The sequence below is a fragment of the Bos javanicus genome, chromosome 22 (genome assembly GCF_032452875.1).
Source record: "Bos javanicus breed banteng chromosome 22, ARS-OSU_banteng_1.0, whole genome shotgun sequence".
NCBI lineage: Eukaryota > Metazoa > Chordata > Mammalia > Artiodactyla > Bovidae > Bos > Bos javanicus.
The window spans coordinates 1,535,346-1,549,973 of NC_083889.1; the positions used below are offsets into that span (position 1 = coordinate 1,535,346).

Here is a 14,628-nt window from a genome sequence, read left to right on the forward strand (position 1 = left end):
CTTATCCAATGGAATTTTGTCAAACATGAAAAATAACATGCTATGAATATGCACAGCAAGATGGATAAGTGTTGAGAAAATAAGCCAGACACAAAAGGATATACAGTGTATATCTTCACTTACACATATTTGCACAGCCAAAACATCTAACCAATGGTGACAGAGATCAGGACAATGAGTACCTTGTAGCAGGTGGTAGGGTTTGACTGGGAAAGGTGGGCAGGAGCCTTCTTCTTGACTGGAAATGTGCTATGTATTAATGCGGTTGGTTGTCACGTGGGTGAGTATATATGTAAAAGTTCATGGAGCTGTATATGTACTTCACTGTATACATTTTGCATTTTATTGTGGTGGTGGTGCTGTTGTTCAGTCGCTGAGTCATGTCTGACTCTTTGTGACTCCGTGGACTATAGCAAGCCAGGCTCCTCTGTCCTCCACTATTTCTGAGTTTGCTCAGATTCATGTCCATTGAGCCAATGATGTTATATTACCATCTCACCCTCTGCCAAACCCTTCTCCTTTTGCCTTCAATGTTTCCCAGCATCAGGGTCTTTTCAAATGAGTTGGCTCTTCGCATCAGGTGATCAAAGTATTGGAGATTCAGCTTCAGCAACAGCCCTTCCAATGCATATTCAAGATTGGATTTCCTTTAGGATTGACTGGTTTGATCTCCCTGAAGTCCAAGAGACTCTCAAGAGTCCCTTGCATTTTATATCTTAATATAAACATGTTGTATTAACAACTGATAATGATTCCATTAATGTGCACTGGATATTTATAAATACAAATCATTTTTGAGTTTTCCAGTTTCTATACTGACAATAAATGCTACATTTTAGAAAAACATGTGAATCATCCTTTTTCAATCTTAGAAATTTATTTTCCCTACTTTAGTGACAACTGATAAAATTAATAACTATCTGTTATAACAGTGTAATGAAGGAAGATTTGATGGTTATTCACTTAATAAATGTCTCATCAGTGCTGTTAGGAGGCAATGTAGATAGTCTTAAGCATTCTGTAGTTCTTTTATTCAAGCTAGTAGATTACTTCAACTGAACTTCTTAATATGCCTTGTAATGCTGAAAATGCAGAGAAGGCATCCCACTCCAGTACTCTTGCCTGGAAAATCCCATGGACGGAGGAGCCTGGTAGGCTGCAGTCCATGGGGTCACTAGGAGTCGGACACGACTGAAGTGACTTAGCAGCAGCAGCAGCAGCAGCAATGCTGAAAATGATTTCCTGGTATTATCTTCCAAGTGACTTCAGATGGAATTGTTTTCCATATGGCTGAGCATAGAAGTAATTTGGCTGCCTGGAATTTTCATCCCAAATATTTCTTAGAAAGCTTATTTAAAGTCTACTTAATTATTAAGTAAATACCTTGGAATCCTAAAGATTTCACAGGAGGAAGATGCTTAAAGCTGCACAGTAGTATATGTGAATTGTGGCCTGTAGAGGTCGAGAGAGTCATTTTAAGATGACTGGACATGTCTTTATCATTGATTTAAACCTTGAAGAAAGCATTTCAGGTTTCCAGTGCCTGTGTTCCACGAACTGTCTCCTTCAGCCTAAGAACTGTGAATTCTCAAAAGGATGGGCCCATGGAAGAAGCCAAGGATTAAAATTCCTTAGGCTTGTGTTTGAGCCCCAGATACATTTATTTTTATTCTAGAAACTTTCCAGAACTTCTTTTTGCAGTTTAGTATTTTGACATATACTCTTTCAGCAAATCTTTTTTGCCCCTTACTATGTTGTGATGTGAGAAGGTTTTGCAAATCAGAGATGTAAACCTTTCAATTCACATACAATATGATCTTCCCAGCTTGTTAGCACCATGCAGGGCAACATAGAGGACACAGAATTCATCTGGCCCTCATGAGACTTGCAAGTGAACTGGGAAAACAGGCTAATGTACGTAAAATAATGAGGCAATGAATTAAATAATGAAGTATGAAATGGGGCGGTGAGACCTAAGTTTACACAAACAAAGATGCCTTGTGAAGACCAGTATGGTTTTCAGAAGATCTGGAGAAGAAACACTAAAGCTGAACCACAAAGGCTGGATTTGGGTTGGATGCAAGGAAACCAAGTGATCATTCCAGGTGAGAGGAACTTGACGGCAAAGGCTGGGCATATTAATGGCAAGTGATAAAGGGTTATGACATTAGGCCATGTTATGGAGGCACTGCTTATTTAAGATGAAGAGAGGAAAATGAGTGCTATTCATTAATTCAGAGATTATTCTTTATTTAATTTTTTTCATTTTTAAACTAAAAAAATGTTTGCTGTGGGTTTGTCATATATAGCTTTTATTATGTTGAGGTATGTTCCTTCTATTCCTGCTTTCTGGAGGGTTTTTATCATAAATGGATGCTGAATTTTGTCAAAGGCTTTCTCTGCATCTATTGAGATAATCATATGGCTTTTATTTTTCCATTTGTTAATGTGGTGTATTACACTGATTGATTAGCGGATATTGAAGAATCCTTGTATCCCTGGGGATACAAGCCCATTTGGTCATGATGTATGATCTTTTTAATGTATTGTTGGATTCTGATTGCTAGAATTTTGTTAAGGATTTTTGCATCTATGTTCATCAGTGATATTGGCCTGTAGTTTTCTTTTTTGTGAGATATTTGTCAGGTTTTGGTATTAGGGTGATGGTGGCCTCATAGAATGAGTTTGGAAGTTTACCTTCCTCTGCAATTTTCTGGAAGAGTTTGAGTAGGATAGGTGTTAGCTCTTCTCTAAATTTTTGGTAGAATTCATCTGTGAAGCCATCTGGTCCTGGGATTTTGTTTGCTGGAAGATTTCTGATTACTGTTTCAATTTCCATGTTTGTGATGGGTCTGTTAAGATTTTCTATTTCTTCCTGATTCAGGTTTGGAAAGTTGTACTATTCTAAGAATTTGTCCATTTCTTCCAAGTTGTCCATTTTATTGGTATATAATTGCTGATAGTAGTCTCTTATGATCCTTTGAATTTCTGTGTTGTCTGTTGTGATCTGCCGGGAGCCACCACGGGAGATCCCACCCATGACAAAGGTCATGCAGAGAGAACCTGACAGGCAAAGGCGGATCAGGCCTCAAGGGACCCCCTGGATCTGCTCGAGCATGTACCCCAAAACCAGAATCTGTTTGTCTTACTATTTTGTGCCTTTCACCAACTCTTCTGACATTAACAGGAGGCTATCCCTGATCACCTTTCTCTGGAAAAAGTCAACTTAGGGCTTTAGTTAGTAAGTCTCCTGGGCATGAAAGGAATATTTCTATTTTAATCCCTCTGTTGGCATTCTAGCTTGCCTGACAGGTTTATCCATACTCTTGCAATTAACACACATGATTGTTCACAACTCCCCAACCTTGAAAGACATGGGAAGCCAAAACATTCTAAAAGTCCTAATGAGCATAGAGTTCTTAAGGGGTGAAAAATTATTAGAATGGATAGTACTGGTAAAAGGCTTCATTACTAGGCCAATGCTTGCTGCCAGGTTCCCATATCCCATATCCACTGTGCACCTGGGAGTGCATTAGTTAACATAGTTGGAATGTGAGAAAAACAAGCAGCAGCCTTGGAATTAACCACATCAGACCTTTGAGCTAATTGGTTCTTTCTTTGTTGTAACTTACTGCAGCTTTGCTCTGTGAGAATGTAACTCTGTTCAGTACTTTCTGAGGCTGACATAGATTAGAAATATAAAGAAAAAACACTTCAAGGGAAAATAAGTTTTCTGGTTGAGTAGCCTTTATCAAAAAAGGGTCATAAAATGTCCACAGGCCTCCAAGGCCAGACGATAATGTACACAACATTGTTTATGGGAAAGGTATGCAGAAAAAAATCCTGGTTTTGATAAAGACAAAACAGATGTAATGTTTGGGCTGACTCTGTATGACTTTGCATCTTTCATTTCCCTTTATGTACAAGTCAGGGTATAAAAGTTCCTTTTGAAAATAAAGTTATGGGCCTCCCTCACCGAAGCTTGGTCTCCCCATGTTGTTCTTTTTTCCCTTTTCTCTGCTTTTCTCTCCCTGTTCTTCTTTCAGGATGACTCCTTGGAACACAGGAGCTTTATTGGCTTTCTGTGTTAATCAAGGAAGGTCAAGGCTCTGTTCTCTCTGCTTTGCTATCCTTTCGCCTATACCGTCATCCTGAGGGTACCCCTGGATCCTGCTGGGGCTGGACCCTGGCAGTAATCTCTCCATTTTCATTTCTAATATTATTGATTTGATCTTTTTCCCTTTGTTTCTTGATGAGGCTGGCTAATGGTTTGTCTATTTTATTTATCCTCTCAAAGAACCAGCTTTTGGCTTTGTTGATTTTTGCTATGGTCTCTTTTGTTTCTTTTGCATTTATTTCTGCCCTAATTTTTAAGATTTCTTTCCTTCTACTAACCCTGGGGTTCTTCATTTCTTCCTTTTCTAGTTGCTTTAGGTGTAGAGTTAGGTTATTTATTTGACTTTTTTCTTGTTTCTTGAGGTATGCTTGTATTGCTATGAACCTTCCCCTTAGCACTGCTTTTACAGTGTCCCACAGGTTTTGGGTTATGTTTTCATTTTCATTCGTTTCTATGCATATTTTGATTTCCTATGCAATTTGTTGGTTATTCAGCAGCGTGTTGTTCAGCCTCCATATGTTGGAATTTTTAATAGTTTTTCTCCTGTAATTACGATCTAATCTTACTGCATTGTGGTCAGAAAAGATGCTTGGAATGATTTCAATTTTTTTGAATTTACCAAGGCTAGATTTATGGCCCAGGATGTGATCTATCCTAGAGAAGGTTCTTGTGTGCGCTTGAGAAAAAGGTGAAATTCATTGTTTTGGGGTGAAATGTCCTATAGATATCAATTAGGTCTAAGTCGTCTATTGTATCATTTAACGTTTGTGTTTCCTTGTTAATTTTCTGTTTAGTTGATCTATCCATAGGTGTGAGTGGGGTATTAAAGTCTCCCACTATTATTATGTTATTGTTAATTCCCCCTTTCATACTTGTTGGCATTTGTCATGTTGGGTGCATATATATTTGTAATTCTTGTATCTTCTTCTTGGATTGATCCTTTGATCATTATATAGTGTCTTCCTTTGTCTCTTTTCACAGTCTTTGCTTTAGAGTCTATTTTATCTGATATGAGTACTGCTACTCCTGCTTTCTTTTGGTCTCTATTTGTGTGGAATATCTTTTTCCAGCCGTTCACTTTCAGTCTGTATGTGTCCCTTGTTTCAAGGTAGGTCTCTTGTAGACAGCATATATAGGGGTCTTGTTTTTGTATCCATTCAGCCAGTTTGTGTCGTTTGGTTGGGGCATTCAACCCATTTACGTTTAAGGTAATTACTGATAAGTATGATCTCGTTGCCATTTACTTTATTGTTTTGGGTTCAAGTTTATACACCCTTTTTGTGTTTCCTGTCTAGAGAAGATCCTTTAGCACTTGTTGGAGAGCTGGTTTGGTGGTGCTGAATTCTCTCAGCTTTTGCTTGTCTGTAAAGCTTTGGATTTCTCCTTCCTATTTGAATGAGATCCTTGCTGGGTACAGTAATCTGGGCTGTAGGTTATTTTCTTTCATCACTTTAAGTATGTCCTGCCATTCCCTCCTGGCCTGAAGAGTTTCTATTGAGAGATCAGCTGTTATCCTTATGGGAATCCCCTTGTGTGTTATTTATTGTTTTTCCCTTGCTGCTTTTAATATTTGTTCTTTGTGTTTGATCTTTATTAATTTGATTAATATGTGTCTTGGGGTGTTTCGCCTTGGGTTTATCCTGTTTGGGACTCTCTGAGTTTCTTGGACTTGGGTGATTATTTCCTTCCCCATTTTAGGGAAGTTTTCAACTATTATCTCCTCAAGTATTTTCTCATGGTCTTTCTTTTTGTCTTCTTCTTCTGGGACTCCTATGATTTGAATGTTGGGGCATTTAACATTGTTGCAGAGGTCTCTGAGATTGAACTCATTTCTTTTACTTCGTTTTTCTTTTTCACTCTCTGTTTCATTTATTTTTACCAATCTATCTTCTACCTCACTTATCCTATCTTCTGCCTCCGTTATTCTACTGTTGGTTCCATCCAGAGTGTTTTTGATCTCATTTATTGCTTTATTCATTATATATTGACTCTTTTTTATTTCTTCTAGGTCCTTGTTAAACCTTTCTTGCATCTTCTCAATCCTTGTCTCTAGGCTGTGATTACATTTTGTTTTCAAGATTTTGGATCATTTTCACTATCATTATTCGAAATTCCTTATCAAGTAGATTCCCTATCTCGTCCTCTTTTGTTTGGTTTGGTGTACATTTATCTGGTTCCTTTACCTGCTGGATATTTCTCTGCCTCTTCATCTTGTTTATATTGCTGTATTTGGGGTGGCCTTTCTGTGTTCTGGCCGTTTGTGGAGTTCTCTTTATTGTGGAGTTTCCTTGCTGTCCTCAATGGTGAAAAATTGTAAGCATTTCTCCTACAGCGAGGAACAAGACAAGGGTGCCCACTGTCACCACTACTATTCTACATAGTTTTGAAAGTTTGGGCCACAGCAATCAGAGTAGAAAAAGAAATAAAAGGAATCTAAATCAGAAAAGAAGAAGTAAAACTCTCACTGTTTGCAGATCGACATGATTCTCTATATAGAAAACCCTAAAGACTCCACCAGAAAATTACTAGAGCTAAACAATGAATATAGTAAAGTTGCAGGATATAAAATCAACACACAGAAATCCCTTGCATTCCTAGACACTAATAATGAGAAAATAGAAAGAGAAATTAAGGAAATAATTCCATTCACCATTGCAATGAAAAGAATAAAATACTTAGGAATATATCTACCTAAAGAAACAAAAGACCTATATATAGAAAACTATAAAACACTGGTGAAAGAAACCAAAGAGGACACTAATAGATGGAGAAATATACCGTGCTCATGGATCGGAAGAATAAATATAGTGAAAATGAGTATACTACCCAAAGCAATCTATAGATTCAATGCAATCCCTATCAAGCTACCAACAGTATTTTTCACAGAGCTAGAACAAATAATTTCACAATTTGTATGGAAATACAGAAAACCTAGAGTAGCCAACGCAATCTTGAAAAAGAAGAATGGAACTGGAGGAACCAACCTGCCTGACTTCAGGCTCTATTACAAAGCCACAGTGACCAAGACAGTATGGTGCTGGCACAAAGACAGAAATACAGATCAATGGAACAAAATAGAAAGCCCAAAGATAAATCCACGCACCTATGGACACCTTATCTTTGACAAAGGAGGCAAGAATATACAATGGAGAAAAGACAATCTCTTTAACAAGTGGTGCTGGGAAAACTGGTCAACCACTTGTAAAAGAATGAAACTAGAACACTTTCTAACACCATACACAAAAATAAACTCAAAATGGATTAAAGACCTAAACGTAAGACCAGAAACTATAAAACTCCTAGAGGAGAACATAGGCAAAACACTCTCCGACATAAATCACAGCAGGATCCTCTATGACCCACCTCCCAGAATATTGGAAATAAAAGCAAAAATAAACAAATGGGACCTAATTAAAATTAAAAGCTTCTGCACAACAAAGGAAATTCTAAGCAAGGTGAAAAGACAGCCTTCAGAATGGGAGAAAATAATAGCAAATGAAGCAACTGATGAAGAATTAATCTCAAAATTATACGAGCAATTCCTGGAGCTCAATTCCAGAAAAATAAATGATGCAATCAAAAAATGGGCCAAAGAACTAAACAGACATTTCTCCAAAGAAGACATACAGATGGCTAACAAGCACATGAAAAGATGCTCAACATCACTCATTATCAGAGAAATGCAAATCAAAACCACAATTAGGTACCGTTTCATGCCAGCCAGAATGGCTGCTGTCCAAAAGTCTACAAGCAATAAATGGTGGAGAGGGTGTGGAGAAAAGGGAACCCTCTTACACTGTTGGTGGGAATGCAAACTAGTACAGCCACTATGGAGAACAGTGTGGAGATTCTTTTAAAAACTGGAAATAGAACTGCCATACGACCCAGCAATCCCACTGCTGGGCATACACACCAAGGAAACCAGAATTGAAAGAGACATGTGTACCCCAATGTTCATCGCAGCGCTATTGGTAATAGCCAGGACATGGAAACAACCTAGATGTCCATCAGCAGACGAATGGATAAGACAGCTGTGGTACATATACACAATGGAGTATTACTCTGACATTAAAAAGCATACATTTGAATCAGTTCTAATGAGGTGGATGAGACTGAAGCCTATTATACAGAGTGAAGTAAGCCAGAAAGAAAAACACCAATACAGTATACTAACGCATATATATGGAATTTAGAAAGATGGTAAAGATAACCCTGTATGTGAGACAGCAAAAGAGACACAGATGTATAGAACAGTCTTTTGGACTCTGTGGGAGACGGCAAGGGTGGGATGATTTGGGAGAACGGCTTTGAAACATGTATATTATCATATGTGAAACGAATCGCCAATCCAGGTTAGATGCATGATACAGGATGCTCGGGGCTGGTGCACTGGGGTGACCCAGAGGGATGGTTTGGGGAGGGAGGTGGGAGGGGCGTTCAGGATGAGGAACACATGTGCACCCGTGGTGGATTCATGTTGATGGATGGCAAAACTAATACAATATCGTAAAGTAATTAGCCTCCAATTAAAATAAATAAATTTATATTAAAACAGAATTAGACATCACATGCAAAAAAAATTAAAAATTAAAATAAATAAGTAAAATAAATAAAATTAAAAAGAAAAAATTTTTTTGGGCTGGGCTGCACAGCATGCAAAATTTTAGTTTCCCAACCAGGAATAAAACCCATGCCTCTTGCATTGAAAGCACTGAGTCTTAACCACTGGACAGCCAGGGAAGTCCTCAGGGAGTAATGGTTTTTTATATCAGCTATTATGTGCCACACACAGATCCAAACAATGAAAACAATCAATACTGGCTAAATATTGTATTCTTGGAGCTTACTGACTCATTAGGGAGAATTATGACTGTGAAATATATATTTACAAATGTATATTTGTAAAATTGCAAATGTGCCAAACACATTGAAGACCAAGCCTCTGGTTCTAAGAGGTAACAGAGTTTAACTTAGGGAAGACTTACCTGAAAAAATGGCACTTGTGTTGAGAGCTGAAATAAAGAGTAGGAGTGAATAAAAGATGGAGTGGGAAGAACATTACAGGCAGAAGAAAAAGTGTGTAGAGACTTGGGAGGAAGCAGCATGGTAGCTTGGCACTGTGGCCAGTGTACAGACAGCAAAGGGCAAGAGTGGTGTGAGGTGAGGGTGGAGGGAGAGGCAAGGCTTGGACCAGACAGGACTACGAACACCATTGGTAAGGATTTTGACATTTTTTACTAAAAGCCCCTTGGACAATTTCTGGTCAGATTTCTATTTTGAAAAGATCACTCGAAATGCAATATATATAATAGCTTGAGTAGGGCTGGGAACTCAGGGTGAACACAGGCAGGTCAGGAGGAGGCTCCTGCAAACAACGGAGCCCTGGGTTGGACCCAGAGTTAGACAGTGAAGCAGGAAACTGGAAACAGGTGTTTAGAAATACTGGCAAGTCTGGCAAAATGGACTGGAGAACAAGTTAATCAGCAAGGAAATGTAACTCTGCTGCTGCTGCTGCTGCTGCTGCTAAGTCACTTCAGTCGTGTCTGACTCTGTGCGACCCCATAGACGGCAGCTGACCAGGCTCCCCCATCCCTGGGATTCCCTAGGCAAGAATACTGGAGTGGGTTGCCATTTCCTTCTCCAATGCATGAAAGTGAAAAGTGAAAGTGAAGTCGCTCAGCCGTGTCCAACTCCTGGTAGGAGGAGCCTCCTACCAGGCTCCTCCGTCCATGGGATTTTCCAGGCAAGAGTACTGGAGTGGGGTGCCATTGCCTTCTCCAAGTGTGACTCTAGTGTAAGAGATATAAAGCTTGGATAAACTGGAAACCAAGAGGAGGAGGAAGACCAAGTATTCCTACTTAATCACACCACCACCACCTGCGGCCACTGATTCAGTACTTACTACATTCTAGATATAGTCAATATTCTATTTGGTTCCTACAACTACCCTGTAACATATGCATTATCCCCATTTCACGGATGAGGAATTTGAGAAGTAATTTGCTCAAAGAACATAGGTAGTAACTGGCAGAACCAGGGCTAGAACCCAGGTGGTATCACCAAAGGCCAAGAAAAACCACCTATACTATGAAGATTCCCCAGGTGTTAATGATTTAGGAGATGCAAGATATAAGGTGGAACAGTTGAGAGTGACCCAAGGTTTAGAGATGGAGCAGAAGGAAAACAGATGCTTCCAGTAATATTTGATGTGGACAAAAGAAGGAAGAAGGTGGTGAGATCAATTCTGAACACACTAAATGGCAAAGTGAATGCTCACACGGTAGGTAGAAATATGGGTGATACAACAGAACCTTCAAACTAATGGACTCTTGGGCTGGCTGAGGCTGTGAAGTAGCTCAGACCAGCACTGGATGGGGCCTCTCTAAAATTATGAATATTTAGCTGACAGGTGTACCTCCCATCTTTGGCATGTATTTGGAAGAATGCATGAGAAACCTCCTTATGAACTGACAAAATTTGATGTCTATCTGATATCCAATCAAGGCGGCAGAATAGGAAGTAGATCTCATTTCTTCCTACAGATACATCAAAAATATATCTACGTGTGGCACAACTCTCAAAAAATACCTACTGAACACTGACAAGGTCTGAGAGAGCCAAAATTGTAAGAAATACCACCACATGACCAACTAAGATGAAAGAAAATAATTAAGGAAGTGGCACGGGATCTGCACAACTGGGACAGAGCTGTGAAAGAGGAAAGGTTCCCTCACCCTGGAAAACCCCTTTACAGTAGGTAAAGGTTCCCTCACCAGGGGAAACCCCTTTACCTGGTTCCTGACTTCAATGGATTGGTACCTATGGATCTGCACTGGTGGCTTTGTGAATGTAGTATCTGAGAGACACCAAGGCCAAATGTCTGCATTCCCACAGTTGAGGTGGGGATGAGGGCAGTGCCAACAATATTGTTCTTTGTGAGCCCACACAACAGGTGACAGTTGACACCACCAACCACACACCTGGATAGACATCTCCTGCTGAAGAATACTCAGTAATTCCTCTCCAAGTATGAGGGCTCCAATCTCACCTACCTCATACTGCAGCTCAGATACGAATCTGGGGCTTTTGCTCCAAACACTAAGAGTAGACCCTGTCCCTTACAGGGCAGTTACAATGAAAGAGCAAAGATGAGGCCCTGCTTACTATCCAGTGCAGGCTACAGTCATCACAACACCAGTCTCACTGCCTACCAAAAGGGTAATGGCCAGCACATACTGAGGAAAGAGGTGGCAGGCACCCATACTAAAGACAGCCTTTGCACCAAAAGTATTAAACCCATGCAGGCTACACAGGAACTCTCCTGCATAAAAATAGCCCTCCAAGACCACAGTAGATAACTGTTTCTCATAAACTCATAGAGTCAGAGGAATACAAGTAAATGAAGAAGCAGAAAACCACTCCCAAGTAAATGATCAAGAGAGTTCACCTGGAAGAACAAACAATGAAACAGACCTTTTCATTCTAATAGACTAAGTTCAAAAAAGAGGTAATAAAAATACTGAAGGGATGAATAACACCTATCAGTAGAAATGCAGGTTACTATAAAAAGAAACTATAAACAGAAACCAAGAAAAATTAGGAAATAGTTTGCTGAGATGAAAGCTGAACTAAAGGTAATAAATGGAAAATTGAATAATACAGAACAAGTAAGTGATCTGGAAGACTGAATAATGGAAATCACCCAATCAGAATATCAGAAAGAAAGATGAAAAAAAATGAAAGCAACATACAAGAACTTTGGAATAATATAAAGTGTGCCAATTATGCATAATAGGTATTTCAGAAGAAGAAGAAAGAAAAACAAGGAGATAAAATACATTTGAAGGATTATGGCTGAAAACTTCCCAAGCTAAAGAAGGAATCAGATATCTAGGTACAGGAAACATAGAGAGTCCCAGACAGGTGAACCCAAACAGATCTATAATTAAAATAGCAAAAGTTAAGGAAAGGATTTTAAAGGCACCAAGAAAAAACAAAGAGTTAACTACAAGTAAACCCCCATTAGACTCTCAGCTGATTTCTCCACAGAAATGTTACAGGCTAGGAGTGGCAAGATATATTCAAAGTCCTGAAAGGGAAAAATCTGCAACCTAGGATATTCTACCTAGCAAGATTATAATTTAGAATAGAGGTAGGGAAAAAATTTCTCAGACAAGCAAAAGCTAAAAGAATACAGCAATACTAAACTTATTCTAAAAGAAATTTTTAAAAGTCAAAAGAACCAATAATCTATAGGAAATAGAAAAATTACAATCTGACATATAAATAAGTCAGTATACAGACTTAAAAAAATAGAAAATAATTTGTGAAAGTGATAATATCTAAAATGAACAGCAAAAGGATATACATGATGTAAAAGAGGACATCAAAATCATAAAATGTGGAGGAGGAGAGTAAGAAAAATGTATATTTTTTTAAAAGAATGTGTTTGAGTCTATATGACTATCAGTCTAAAGCAAGTAGATATAGGAATGGGTTAGCATACTTGAAAAACAGGGTAATCACAAATGAAAAAAATACAATAGATTCATAAAAACCAAAAAGAAAGGAACTCAAGCATAATACAAAAGAAAACCATCAAACCACAGAAGAAAAGGAAGGGAACAAAAAAGAAATGTAAAGTCAACTGGAAAACAAGGAATAAAATGGCTATAAATTACATCCAAAAAACCCAGAGTACACATTCTTTTCAAAGGCACATGAGACATTCTCTAGGGTTGGCCACATACGAGGATACAAAACAAGCCTCAAGACAAATTTAAGAGGACGGAAATTATTTCAAGCATCTTTCCTGACCATGATGGCATGAAACTAGAACTCAACCACAAAAAGAGAAATAAGAAAAAATGATTCAGTTCAGTTCAGTCGCTCAGTCATGTCCGACTCTTTGCGACCCCATGAATCGCAGCACGCCAGGCCTCCCTGTCCATCACCAGCTCCCGGAGTTCACTCAGACTCACGTCCATCAAGTCAGTGATGCCATCCAGCCATCTCATCCTCTGTCGGACCCTTCTCCTCCTGCCCCCAATCCCTCCCAGAATCAGAGTCTTTTCCAGTGAGTCAACTCTTCGCATGAGGTGGCCAAAGTACTGGAGTTTCAGCTTCAGCATCATTCCCTCCAAAGAAATCCCAGGGCTGATCTCCTTCAGAATGAACTGGTTGGATCTCCTTGCAGTCCAAGAGACTCTCAAGAGTCTTCTCCAACACCACAGTTCAAAAGCATCAATTCTTCGGCACTCAGTTTTCTTCACAGCCCAACTCTCACATCCATACATGACCACTGGAAAAACCATAGCCTTGACTAGATGGACCTTTGTTGGCAAAGTAATGTCTCTGCTTTTCAATATGCTATCTAGGTTGGTTATAACTTTTCTTCCAAGGAGTAAGCGTCTTTTAATTTCATGGCTGCAGTCACCATCTGCAGTGACTCTTTGTGACCCCCTGGACTATACAGTCCATGGAATTCTTCAGGCTAGAATATTGGAGTGGGTAACCTTTCCCTTCTCCAGGGGATCTTCCTAACCCAGGGATCAAACCCAGGTCTTTCGCATTGCAGGCAGATTCTTTACCAGCTGAGCCACAAGGGAAGTCCCGAAAAAATGACTACAAGTAGACTAACAACATACTACTAAAAAATCAATGGGTCAATGATGAAATCAAAGAGGAAATTTATAAAAACCTTGAGACAAATGATAATGAAAACACAACCATAGAAAAATCTATGGGATGCAGCGAAAGTAGACCTTAGAGGGAAGTCCATAGCCATACAAGCCTTCCTCAAAGGACAAGAAAAATCTTAAATAAACAACCTAAACCACCACCTAAAAGAATTAGAAAAAGAAGAAAAAATAAAACCTAAAGCAGCAGATGGAAGGAAATAATAATGATCAGAGAGGGAATAAACCAAATAGAAACTTGAGTAGGAAAAAAAAAATCAGTACAACAGAGAGCTAGTTATTTGAAAGGGTAAACAAAACTACCAAACCTCAGACCAGGCTCACTAAGAAGAAAAGAAAGAGGATCCAAGTAAACAAGGTAAGAAATGAAAGTGAAGAAATAATAACTGATGCCACAGAAATACAAAAAACATAAGAGAATACTGTTGTGAGGGTAACAGGCAGGAAGGCCAGGGGTCTCCAAACAGAGGAAACAGGCTGCAAGTGTCAAGACATTTTTTATCTCTCTCTTAAGTGGCAGGAGGAAGCAAACTACAAGTATTAGATTTTCCCCCTTTTCTATACAAACTTTATAAGAGGTTTCTTTTAAAATTCTGTATTGCCATAATGACACCTGGTTTCAACTGAACTTTTCTCGAACCTTGAGCTAACCAATGCATTTTTCTTATGGAAAAGCTTTTCTTAAGTTATGTTAATGAACTATACATATACCCTAGACTCTGTCTTCAAGTTGCTTCTGCCTAAGACTCAGAACTGACTTGACAAACCAGTATATTTTACTCATGCAAATGTTCTCTTAAACTATGTTAATGA

At 38.8% G+C, this 14,628-nt stretch overlaps 1 protein-coding gene across 4 annotated transcripts in view; it reads right to left on the reverse strand.

Annotated features, from left to right (window-relative positions):
* Window positions 1-14,628, reverse strand: part of NEK10 (NIMA related kinase 10) — a 267,365-nt gene that overhangs the window by 14,963 nt on the left and 237,774 nt on the right. The gene's annotated exons all lie outside the window — the stretch shown is intronic.